General features: G+C 40.6%; 1 non-coding gene across 1 annotated transcript; it reads right to left on the bottom strand.

The window, feature by feature from the left end:
- Window positions 1–6,905: 6,905 nt before the first annotated feature.
- LOC120925397 lies at window positions 6,906–6,986 on the bottom strand. Its single transcript, XR_005746672.1, has one exon. It is a non-coding gene; the product is annotated as a small nucleolar RNA MBII-202 (small nucleolar RNA).
- Between the last annotated feature and the right edge of the window lie 4,210 nt (window positions 6,987–11,196).

Here is an 11,196-nt window from a genome sequence, read left to right as displayed (position 1 = left end):
TGCACAAAAGTTACAGCATCTACAAAATAGGGGATAGATTTATGCTATTTTTATTATTATTATTTTTTTACTAGTAATGGTGGGGGAACATACAGTGGGAACTATAGTAATTGAGGTATTACTTTTTATGCAGACTAGTGGTCTGGTCTAAATTTCCTAGATGATCGATAAAAATATAGGTTATGTTAAGTTGTCCATAACATATGTACAAAAATAAATAAATATTCATAAATAGTATTGATTTTAGAGCACTTGAATGTCAGCCAGCGAACCAGAGGTCTTCCGTGTCACTGTTATTCATGACTGAATAAGGATTTGGCAGAAATGTATCTGCATATCATGCAACGGGACAACATGACACTGTAACAAAAATACTAAAATAATACCAATAAAGAAGTATTGCTGTTATAAGGAAAAAACTCAAGCTTGGATAGCTGAAAATTGTTACAGCAGCTTAATCATAAAATGTTGTGCTATAGGTTTTGAGTATGTTTTTTTAATCTAACAATGAATAAACTGTGAGGCAGTAAACAAATTTAAATAATATTAAAAAAACTTCCTCTTGTGGTACTGACTAATGTACTTTTTCCCACAAAGTTCTTATTATTATCATTTTGCCTATGAAATAATATTGAAATATATTATCAATAGTTACAATTACAGTTACTTTCTTAGAATAGTCAGATTTTTGTCAAAGCACCTTCTCCAAGCTATAAGAAATATATTTTCCAAATTGTCCACGCAGATGAATTGAAGGTGGCAAGATCTTTTATTGCCAGTCCAAGTTCTGAGTAATATGAAGAAAAATCAGGAAACTCCCTAGTGATTTTTGCCAAGTTGACTTTGCCAATGAAAGTAGGACAATATTTAATACAATGCTTGCAGAGTTCAAATGAGGATAGAAAATTTAAAGTGACCCAGCAACCAACACAGTTGGATAAAAATAAACTCTAAAAGGTAAACTATAATGGTTTTTAATCTGATGTTGTATCTATTTATATACAGCATGTACTGTATGTGTGTGTGTATTTCCAAATAAATATTTAGTGCATGACAAAGATTCCAAGAGTCTCGAAACCTTGGACTACACTAGTCTTATAAGAGGTGAATCACTCTGAGTTGAATCACTGTGCAATGACTCATTGGGGTTGATTTACTGCTGAAGTAGAGACTGTCCACTGAGCCAAATTAAGGTTTACTTTGAAAAGTGTTCACTTTAAAGCATGAAGAATTGTAAATAGGGTATATCTGTGTTCACCTGTAAACCCAATTATGTGTGATGTAAATGATAACATAACAAGATTCATGTTAGCACAATTGGATAATTAAAGTGAACATAGTCTCATCCTTTTTGCTAAGCTCAGGGACCATTTACATTGTTAAAATAACATATCTGTCCCATTAATAAATAAACAACAGAGAATTTTTTTTTCGGCCTAGCTATGATTCATATGTGAAAAGGAGACTTTTAGATTGCTTTGGGAAATACACAGTTGTTTGATGTATGATATACAGAGAATTCTTCTCCTCTTGAAAAATCCTTCCCAAAAGCGGTTTCAGTATTAAATTTAAATTAAAATATGAGTGTGATCAATTACTGGCAGAGTAAGTGAATATTCTTCGCAAATAAAATCTTTACAAAGATCTTCACCTACCTGTAAGATGACCGTCCCACCGCTGCCACCATCTGTAAGGTTGCTGGTTCAACTAGACCCAGGTCTTAAGGACAATTTGAATGTATGGAAAGTCCCCAATGCATTGGTGAGTCAGGAATACATCCACACGCACTCATGGTATGTCCAAGACTAGCTTTATTTCTCCTGCGTACTTGTACATGAAAATCATACAAGAAAGGGATGCTCTAGTCCCAGCCAATCATATAAAAGTAATTAGGTTATACAAGTAATATTTGTCACAATTATACTACGTGCATAGAATACAGCAATCCCATCTGTGTGCCCTGCTTATCTCATTGTTATCTATTGTTGATGTTTTTTTGGCATAATAATGTAATAACATAGCCAAGGTCCATGGCTCCCTAGAAGCTCAAGGATACATCTTAAATACATTTTAGAATACAAGCATTAATCTCTAAGGGGGAACTCTAACAAGCTTTATAATGCATTTATTAGTATAGGAAAACTATAGCCTATCAATACATATGGGGGAACTCTAACCGCCTTTCAGACACTACACAGATTACCTCAGATTCACTGGCTGCCACTTTGATGCTTTATAAATCAATACGGTTTATAAAAATGTGTTCTTTTGTGCATATGATATAGATAGCTGTGTTTTTCTAGATCATTTAGGACATATAGTATACAATAGTTGGTCCACTGGTGCACCCACCTACCTATAGAGCACCAGTATCCACTCTTCATTTTCTGATAAAATTACAGATGTACAGCAATCGACTTCCATCAAAAATTGGTTAACCCAGAAATTTCAGGGAATTACTCTTGAAAATTAGCATGAAAATATTATGTTTTGTCCATTTAACTTGCTTGTAATGCTTTTTAATTCTTATTAAGATGTTATATTTCTTTTTAAAAAGGTCCACTATTATCCTTGTTTTTTTTTCAGTTAAATTTAAATCTGTCAGGGAATGTTTCTCCATCATTGGCTCCTGTGCCTGAAATCTATTTTATAGCTGGTAATATACAGGATATAGTAGTATATCCTATTTCACACGTTCACCCTCTCTGTCCAGTCCAAGGTTAGACGTTTATTGCAGTCTACATCTTGCAAGTGAGTCTATAAAGGATCTTTTTTTATTTAATGTGATCTCTGCTCATTCCAGGCTGATTCTTCTGTGCGGTGGTACTCTTACACTGCACAAAAATACTATCATTGGTAGCTTTCCTCTCAGGTTTGTGCTGAAAGTCCATGGTTCTTTGCTATGTCTTGTAAAAATCTATTATTTTTTTATCTTCAGCCTCTCTACTTCTTCAAAGTTAACAATTTAGAATGCTGTAATAAAGTTAACTCTTCAATAACCTTTAACTATCTGGTAATTGCCTGAGGTTCCAAAGGTCTGTAACATTTTGTGTTTTGTGGCCAGTTATATATCTACAACATTGTCAATTAAGGGCCCTTTCACACGGAGCGGATCAGTAATGATCCGCTCCGTGTGTCCGCTTTGCTCAGTGGGGATCCTCCGTAAAATCCCAGCTGAGCTGGCAGCTGACAGGGCGGTCCCCGCACACTGTGCAGGGACCGCCCTGTGTTTCCTCCGCTCTCCCCTATGGGGGGATCGGACGAACACGGACCGTATGTCCGTGTTCATCCGATCCGATCCGGCAGACGGAAGAAAAATAGGATTTCTTCCGTCTGCAAATGCGGATCTTTGCGGAGGCGGACAAATTACGGGTGTCAGCAGATGTTCATCCGCTGACACCCGTAATCACATAGGGACCCATGTATGTCCCGTTTTCATCCGCAAACGGACGGATGAAAATGCGGACATACGGTCCGCTAGTGTGAAAGGGCCCTAAAGCATCCATAGGTAGGGAAACTTGTTCCAGTACTCAGCAGTGTTCCTGATAATACATTGTTCAACAACAATTGTCCCTTCCAAAAATTGTATTAAAAAAAATGTAATATTAATCTTCTGCCAAGTTCAGATGATATTTCTATTTCTATATAAAACCTTAAGCCTTCACTGTTGATGATAATTATTATGCTGCAGAGGATGCAAGTACATTATTCTTTATTATAGTAGTGATGTACCTGAATTACAAATCCACTAAATCATTTTGCCTGCTCATGATGACATTGCTGAAGCTATTTTGCTGTGGCCCAGTAAAAAAAAAAAAAAAAAAAAAAGGTATAAATTCATTGTAATGTCTTTGTAGGAAGGAAAGGGAGAGAGTAGGAGGACATCCCAAAAACAGGCTTATCCAAAAGATAAAATGAGTAATTGATAGAAAAATCAGCCCTGTAGAAAGATTCTTTCTTAGAGAAAGTGGCCAAGAGAGGCTACAGAGTGCCACATTGTGCAAGATTCTCTTCCATCTGTGAACACATTTATGCTTCATTATGGTCATCAGCCTTCCCAGTCCAAGATGATGATGATGATGGAAAAAGAAAAAGGAAACATTTAGATTTACTTCAATGTAATCGGTAAAATTAAAATATTTGTATCAGGGTATATTTATAGATGCTCAGGTGATATGTATAGTAACAAAGTAAGGAACGCTATAAAATCCCACATGGGGAAAGATTTACATGCCACACATAAGACCATAGTCACTGGCAAAGCTGTTGTGCTAACATTTGTGCTATTAAAATGTTATTCTCCACATCTTCTCACCCAAAAAGCATCTATAAAAATTCAGTCCTGCATTAAGTGTTGTTCTTTCCATACACCTATTGCAAGTGGAGTTATCAGTGCCAGCCACAATATTTGCTAAGACGATGGGTGGGACTTGTTGGGAAAGCCTGGGGTTTAATACAAATGGGATTCTGGAACTGTTATGTAGTAGTTATGAAAATATGGGTCATAACATCCAGAGTAAACGTGAGCCTGTTTATTGTAAAAGGGGTAACTTTTAAAAGAGAAAATATTGCATATTATTAAATTTTCTTTTCTTGGAAAGGTGAAATCTAACCATCATAATTGAAGTTTTTTTTAATAACTTTTTAATTTATATTTGCATGATGTGCTATGTTTTTAATGGTAACAGTGCATATTCTACACCTATGTCAATCAGCATTTCATATAGGATAAGTCACCTAGAGATCATATTTTATTTAGCAATGAAATGGTTAATGTTTCATGAATACATAATAGTGTGTATATATGCTGCAAATTTAATATGTGGTGAAAGATAAAAAAGAGAAAGTATGTTAAACATGTCATTGAAAGTCACAAAGCTTCAGTTTTAATGTCAGTATGCATTTAAACAGCAAAAAATGATGTTTGTGAAGTATGACATAATTACAAAATTGGGTTGTAAACAGAACATTGCCATCACTGACCAAAAAGACAACATTTAATTACATAAATAAATACATATGTTCAGCCTCAGAATAATAAACTCACAGTTGATCTAGAGCAGTGGTTCTCAACCTCTCTAGTGCCGTGACCCCTTGATAACATTTTCCAAGTTGTGGAGACCCCTAACAGTAAAATAATTTTCGTAGCGTGGGCAGGGCCGGATTTCCCACAAGGCCAACAAGGCCAGGCCTCAGGGGGGCACTGTGTGCAGGCGCGGCGGAGAAGACAAGTAAATTTTCAGCGGTGCGGGCTTTGCGGCGGAGAGAGATTCTCTCATTGCCCGCACTGCTCTTACAACTTCCGCCCTTACTTACAGGCTGCACGACACAGAAGAGAGAGAATGACGTCATCTCTCACCGCCTGCCCGCCCTCACTCTCATCTCTCACTCTCCTCTCATGTGCCTCTGTTTTACAATTCACCTGCAGCTAGTTTCCTTGCACGGGAGAGGAGAGGCTGACAGAATTGTACCTGGCTGCAAGTACTCTGCAATGCTGGGGGGGGGGGCTTGATTTTACATGCAATTAGTGACAAACTGGTACTTTTTGGGTGGCAGTCAGGTAACTGTGGCAATCCCCATTCTTCTAGCAGGCAGTGTGGCAAGTGACATCCCCATCTGGTGGCAGGCAGAGTGGCAAGTGACATTCCCATCTGGTGGCAGGCAGCGTGGCAAGTGACATCCCCATCTGGTGGCAGGCAGCGTGGCAAGTGACATTCCCATCTGGTGGCAGGCAGCGTGGCAAGTGACATTCCCATCTGGTGGCAGGCAGCATGGCAAGTGACATCCCCATCTGATGGCAGGCAGTGTGGCAAGTGACATCCCCATCTGGTGGCAGGCAGTGTGGCAAGTGACATCCCCATCTGGTGGCAGGCAGTGTGGCAAGTGACATTCCCATCTGGTGGAAGGCAGCGTGGCAAGTGACATCCCCATCTGGTGGCAGGCAGTGTGGCAAGTGACATTCCCATCTAGTGGCAGGTAGCGTGGCAAGTGACATCCCCATCTAGTGGCAGGCAGCGTGGCAAGTGACATCCCCATCTCGTGGCAGGCAGTGTGGCAAGTGACATCCCCATCTGGTGGCAGGCAGTGTGGCAAGTGACATCCCCATCTGGTGGCAGGCAGCGTGGCAAGTGACATTCCCATCTGGTGGCAGGCAGCGTGGCAAGTGACATTCCCATCTGGTGGCAGGCACTGTGGCAAGTGACATCCCCATCTGGTGGCAGGCAGTGTGGCAAGTGACATCCCCATCTGGTGGCAGGCAGTGTGGCAAGTGAAATTCCCATCTGGTGACAAGTGACGGTGGCAAGTGACACGCTCAGGGCTCCCACTCATTCTGCTTTATGGTGAGTTGAGCTATTTCATTTTATATTACTATGTAATGATAGAAATAATGCATTTCAATCATCCTGACACCATAACAACCATGGTGCCGGAATGATTGAAGCACTAACAGCAGTCATTGTCTGCGAAAAATTGCTCACCCCCCTCGCATCGCCCCCCCCCATGTGATGATGGGGGGGCGGCATTGAAGGACCCGGCCTTGGGGCCTGAGCGTGGGTTGTCAGCACCCAAGGCAAGGCAAGTTATTTGCGCCCCTAACTTACAGCCATTTAGAGCTCCCTGAGTCCCTTCCACTCGCACAGTATTAAAACCCCTTATGGTACATTTTAGGATGTATTACTCTTTCTCTTTGTTCTCCTTTCTTTCCATTTTATCTCTCTCTATCCTAATATCTTGTTTTTTTCCCCATCCCTCTCTCTCTAGCCATCTTTCTTGTTCTTTCTCTTATTCTTTCTCTCCCTTTTTCTTTGTTCCTCTCCTTCTTTTCCTCTCACTTCCATGTATTCTCTTTTTTTTTTAAGATCAGATGCTGTGACTGCACATACAAGATTTGGGGGTGGGAGGAGAATGGGGGTTTACAGTCATCAGCTGGAAAAGGGTTCAAAAGTCTTTACAGGAATACAGAGATTCCGGAGAAAGTGTCATCATCTGACGTATTCTCTATTTTTATTCCTTCTCTTACACCTTGGTGGGGGGGGGGCAGGGATGAGTGGCAGTGATGGAGGGGAGTTGGGATCAGTGGCAGTGCTGGGGGGAGTTCTGATCAGCCAACTTAGGTGCTCTTGATCAAGGTCATGTGCTGATCTGAGAACTGTACTGGGGACTTTTAATGGCAAATATAATCCCAGGTAGTGTTACTCACTGTGTCTCCAGCTCTGTGGTGTCTCCCAGCAGTGACACTTATGTTTAAGTCAGAAGAAAGGGTCCCCTCCAGCCCCTCCCACTTCACATTCCTCACCAGTCAGCTGACCTCTAGTCTCTGCCCCCAGCCATGCCATGCCATTAACTGCAAAAAGCCTGAGTGGGCAGCCACAGGCTCCAGGGACAGTCCTGCTGGGTGGCCATAAAAAGGCTGGGAGAGCGGTGCAGGCTTCAGGAACAGCCCAGGATTTTGTGACCCCTGGCAAATCATCATTCGACCCCCAAGGGGGTCCCGACCCCCAGGTTGAGAACCACTGATCTAGAGGAAGACAAACAAAACCCTACAAAGCTTGCATCCAAAGAACTTGTGAGCATCACATCAGTAAAATGATTTGTATACATCTTTATTGACTATTGTAAAAAAGGTACAGTGTGGACTGAGAATTAGATGTGTTCTCATTGGTATCATCCCAAATTGAATGGAAGAGAGAAAGGGTGGGACTTTACATATGTCTTTGAGAACACATCACTCAATGCATATGGATTAAAAAGGTTCTTTATTAAGTTTATACAGTTTATACAGATAAAAGATGCCCAATAGCATACAACAATGCAGTTAATACCATACAATATAGATATTGTGAGAGCACAGAGGTATATATTTAATGAGAGCATGGTCTGGTCGACATGTTTCGCAGAACTCCTGCTTCTTTAGAACCATTCAAGCATGTATAATATGTAACTCTTAACTAGAATGAATAAAATATATATTATACCTGTTACCGCAGATCTGGATGGTGAGATTTTTTATATTCATATATATATTGTGCTGCCAACATTGTGATCCTTAATGATATGGTTATAATGTTCCCCCCTCTTTTCTCATCCATTTTACAGTGGTAGGCTTTTCCCATGGGCGCTATCACTATCTGGAGATCGTTTGTTGTATTTATTATATGGTGTCATAGGGATATTATGTCTATTATTTATTCCTTTGTGTGTGTAAAAATCTTATATATATTTGCTTCACTCTAGTTAAGAGTTACATATTATATATGCTTGAATGGTCCTAAAGAAGCAGGAGTTCCACGAAACGCATCAACCAGATCAGGCTATCATTGAATATATAACTCTGTGCTCTCACAATATGTACTATATACTGTATTGTATCAACTGCATTGTTGTATGTTATTAGGCATCTTTTATCTGTATAAACTTAATAAAGAGCCTTTTTAATCTACATGCATTGTGTGATGTATTCTCAAAGGCATATGTAAACTCCCACCCCTTTTACTTATGCCCTTTCTCTCTTCCATCTTTATTGACTATAAGTCATGTTTGTCTCTTGAGTCTATGTTTTTTTTTTTTTACTGAAGGCAAATAGGCAATTCACTTTATAAGGAAATGTTACCTTAGCTTAGTAAATGAAGTGAACTGACTTCCATCATGTGCAAGCAAAATGCTGTTTTTTAATTGTTCTTGCACATGATTGGGTATTCTTTGCAAAATTATTTTTTAAACACATTCATTAAGCTAAGGGAAATTCCTGTGCAAAGTTAGCAGCCTATTTGTCTTTCAGAAATCAACCCCTATGCCTCTTTTTATACACCAAAGTATCGTTATCAATCTAGAATCCGCAGATTTGAATTTGATGCTTTTAATTTTGTATAATGTTATCTGGGTGTTGTAGTAGCTAATACTAGAACACCCAGATAGTTCTTCATCACTGACAGTAGTACTCCTCCCTAGAATGTATAAATCATGCATCTTTGAGTGAGATAAGAAAAGCAGTAAAACAAAATTACTCTTCAGATTGGAAGAACAGTATTATACTCCCCCATATGTATATCCATGCACATCATGTTACATAGTATGGTTAACGATCTCTGTCACCAAAGGGTGTGGTAAAGAAAGACAAAATCAGACTGAGACAGGTTGGAGTTAATGGAGCACAGTAGAAAACCAAGATCCAAATTAGGCAGAAGGTTAAGGCAGATAGCATTTAGAAGGCAGAAAAAAAACAGGTGGCCTTGCACCAGCTGAATGTCCAAATTTAAGCACCCCTAGTTGTGGACAGATCCACAACTAGACCATTGCTATGATTATGTGGTAAGTATTCAACAGCAGGTGATGGTTTGCAGGCTGAACATTGCATATACAGTATATGAAATAAAAACTTTAGAAAGAGTATAGGTTTGCATTAGGTTACCAATGGGGTGGGGCAACAACAATATTCCTGTACACATGTATTTGCTGCAAAAATCATGCATTATCATAAAGAGTTTGGTTATGCAGAAACTGCAAAGCTTATGTAGCACTACCCCCAGAGGAGCTGCTGGTTAAATTTTGGGTTTGTACATTACCTCTTAAGCTTCGTTGTCAGGGTAGGAAAGTCCATAGTAAATGCAATGTCCAAACAGATGTAAAACCTTCAACAGTTTGGTTTTATTTTCACTGCAGGGTAATTTGAAGAAGAGAAGGTAGAAGGGAGGAGAAGAGTAGGGGAAGGTTCAGGCACACGGTACAGAATGCTCAAAAATAGTCAATCAGTCTCCACTCTCAACTATTGAGTGGGTATTGCTCACCCGGATAGTCCCCTCTCACATGGCCTAGCAGCTGGGATGATGCACAAACTAATGTCCAGACAGTCTCTGCCACAGATTGTCATGAAATGAACTTGGTCTCTGCCACAGACCTTTAGGATGAACTTGGTCTCTGCGACAGACCTTTTGGATGAACATGGTCTCTGCCACAGACCTTTTGGATGAACTTTGATGCGTCCAGGAATCCCCTGCCACAGGATTTTAAAAGTCCTGAACCTCCAGCCATGCAGCAGAAGAACCTTTAAGCCGAACGGCAAACTGCAGGGCTTTCAATGTAGTGGAAAGCCCTGCTTTCCACTACAGGCCTCACCCTCTCGGGTGAGGCCTGCTGACCCCTCCTTAATCAGGTCAGCAGGCCTCACCCGAGACACTAGCACTTTGCTGGTCTCCTCCAGGGCAGGTCTTCCCCCGATTTTCTTTCATTAAGACAGCTTCCTCCCTTGTGGACAGACGGCTTGGGATCCCATTTTAGGATTGCAGGCCCCAGCCAGCATAGCTGGGCCTACTCGACAGCGAAGTGACCCTGGCCCAACGTGGCCCCGAAGTCAGATTCACACACACGCACCTCACGCCAGGAGGGCCACGAGGTGAAGGACCCCCATCAATGGCGTCTGCCCCTTAAGTACCCCTCCCCATCATGCATAGCGGGACACCACACCCACTGCACCGCTGCCGAGAAGGGACACCCAACACACCATGGTACACTTGCGTTCCAACATAAGGCCGAGATGGTAACGCCACTTGCAGGCAACAAGGGAAAACTACCAAGTAGTACCACAGCTAGAACAGAGGCTAGTTTGTATTAATCAAACAGGTCTGGGCCCAAGTATTGGCCCAAACATCCCTTAAATTTGATTGGCACATCAAAAATTGGCACATCATACAACAAATATTCACATTACCGCCCATCACTTGACTATCTAATCCCACCCCATTCTCCAATGGTCTTGATAGCAGATCTGGTACCTAAAAGAAAACACACAAAGATATGCATAGCAAACGCGTTACGTTAAAGTATCAAACATATGTACATAGAAGTAGAACTGCATCCCCGAGAGGATGGAGTTTTCCTTCTTTTAAGTTTAAATCAGTTTGAAATCCAATGTTATCATGAGAGTCTTTCCCTAGTTCAGTAAACCACTGCCACCTAGTGTCAGAGGAATCACATAATGTTCTTTGAGCAGGGGGTGAACAAACACAAAAAGAACATTGTTGAGCACGGCGTTCTCAGTAACCCTACTCTGTCTGACTAACCCCCAGAGTTCAGCAGCAAAAAAAAAAGAAACTTTCCCTCCGAGATGAAAAAAAAAACGTTCTCTGTCCTCCTTTCCTTTTGTTTTTCTCTAAGGCAAACAAATCTTGATAGTGGAAAACAAAGTCATTAATCAAGAGC

Source organism: Rana temporaria, chromosome 1, assembly GCF_905171775.1.
Source record: "Rana temporaria chromosome 1, aRanTem1.1, whole genome shotgun sequence".
NCBI classification, from domain to species: Eukaryota; Metazoa; Chordata; class Amphibia; order Anura; family Ranidae; genus Rana; species Rana temporaria.
The sequence above is the reverse complement of the archived record's forward strand: the minus strand, read 5'-3'. Positions and strand labels throughout refer to the sequence as shown.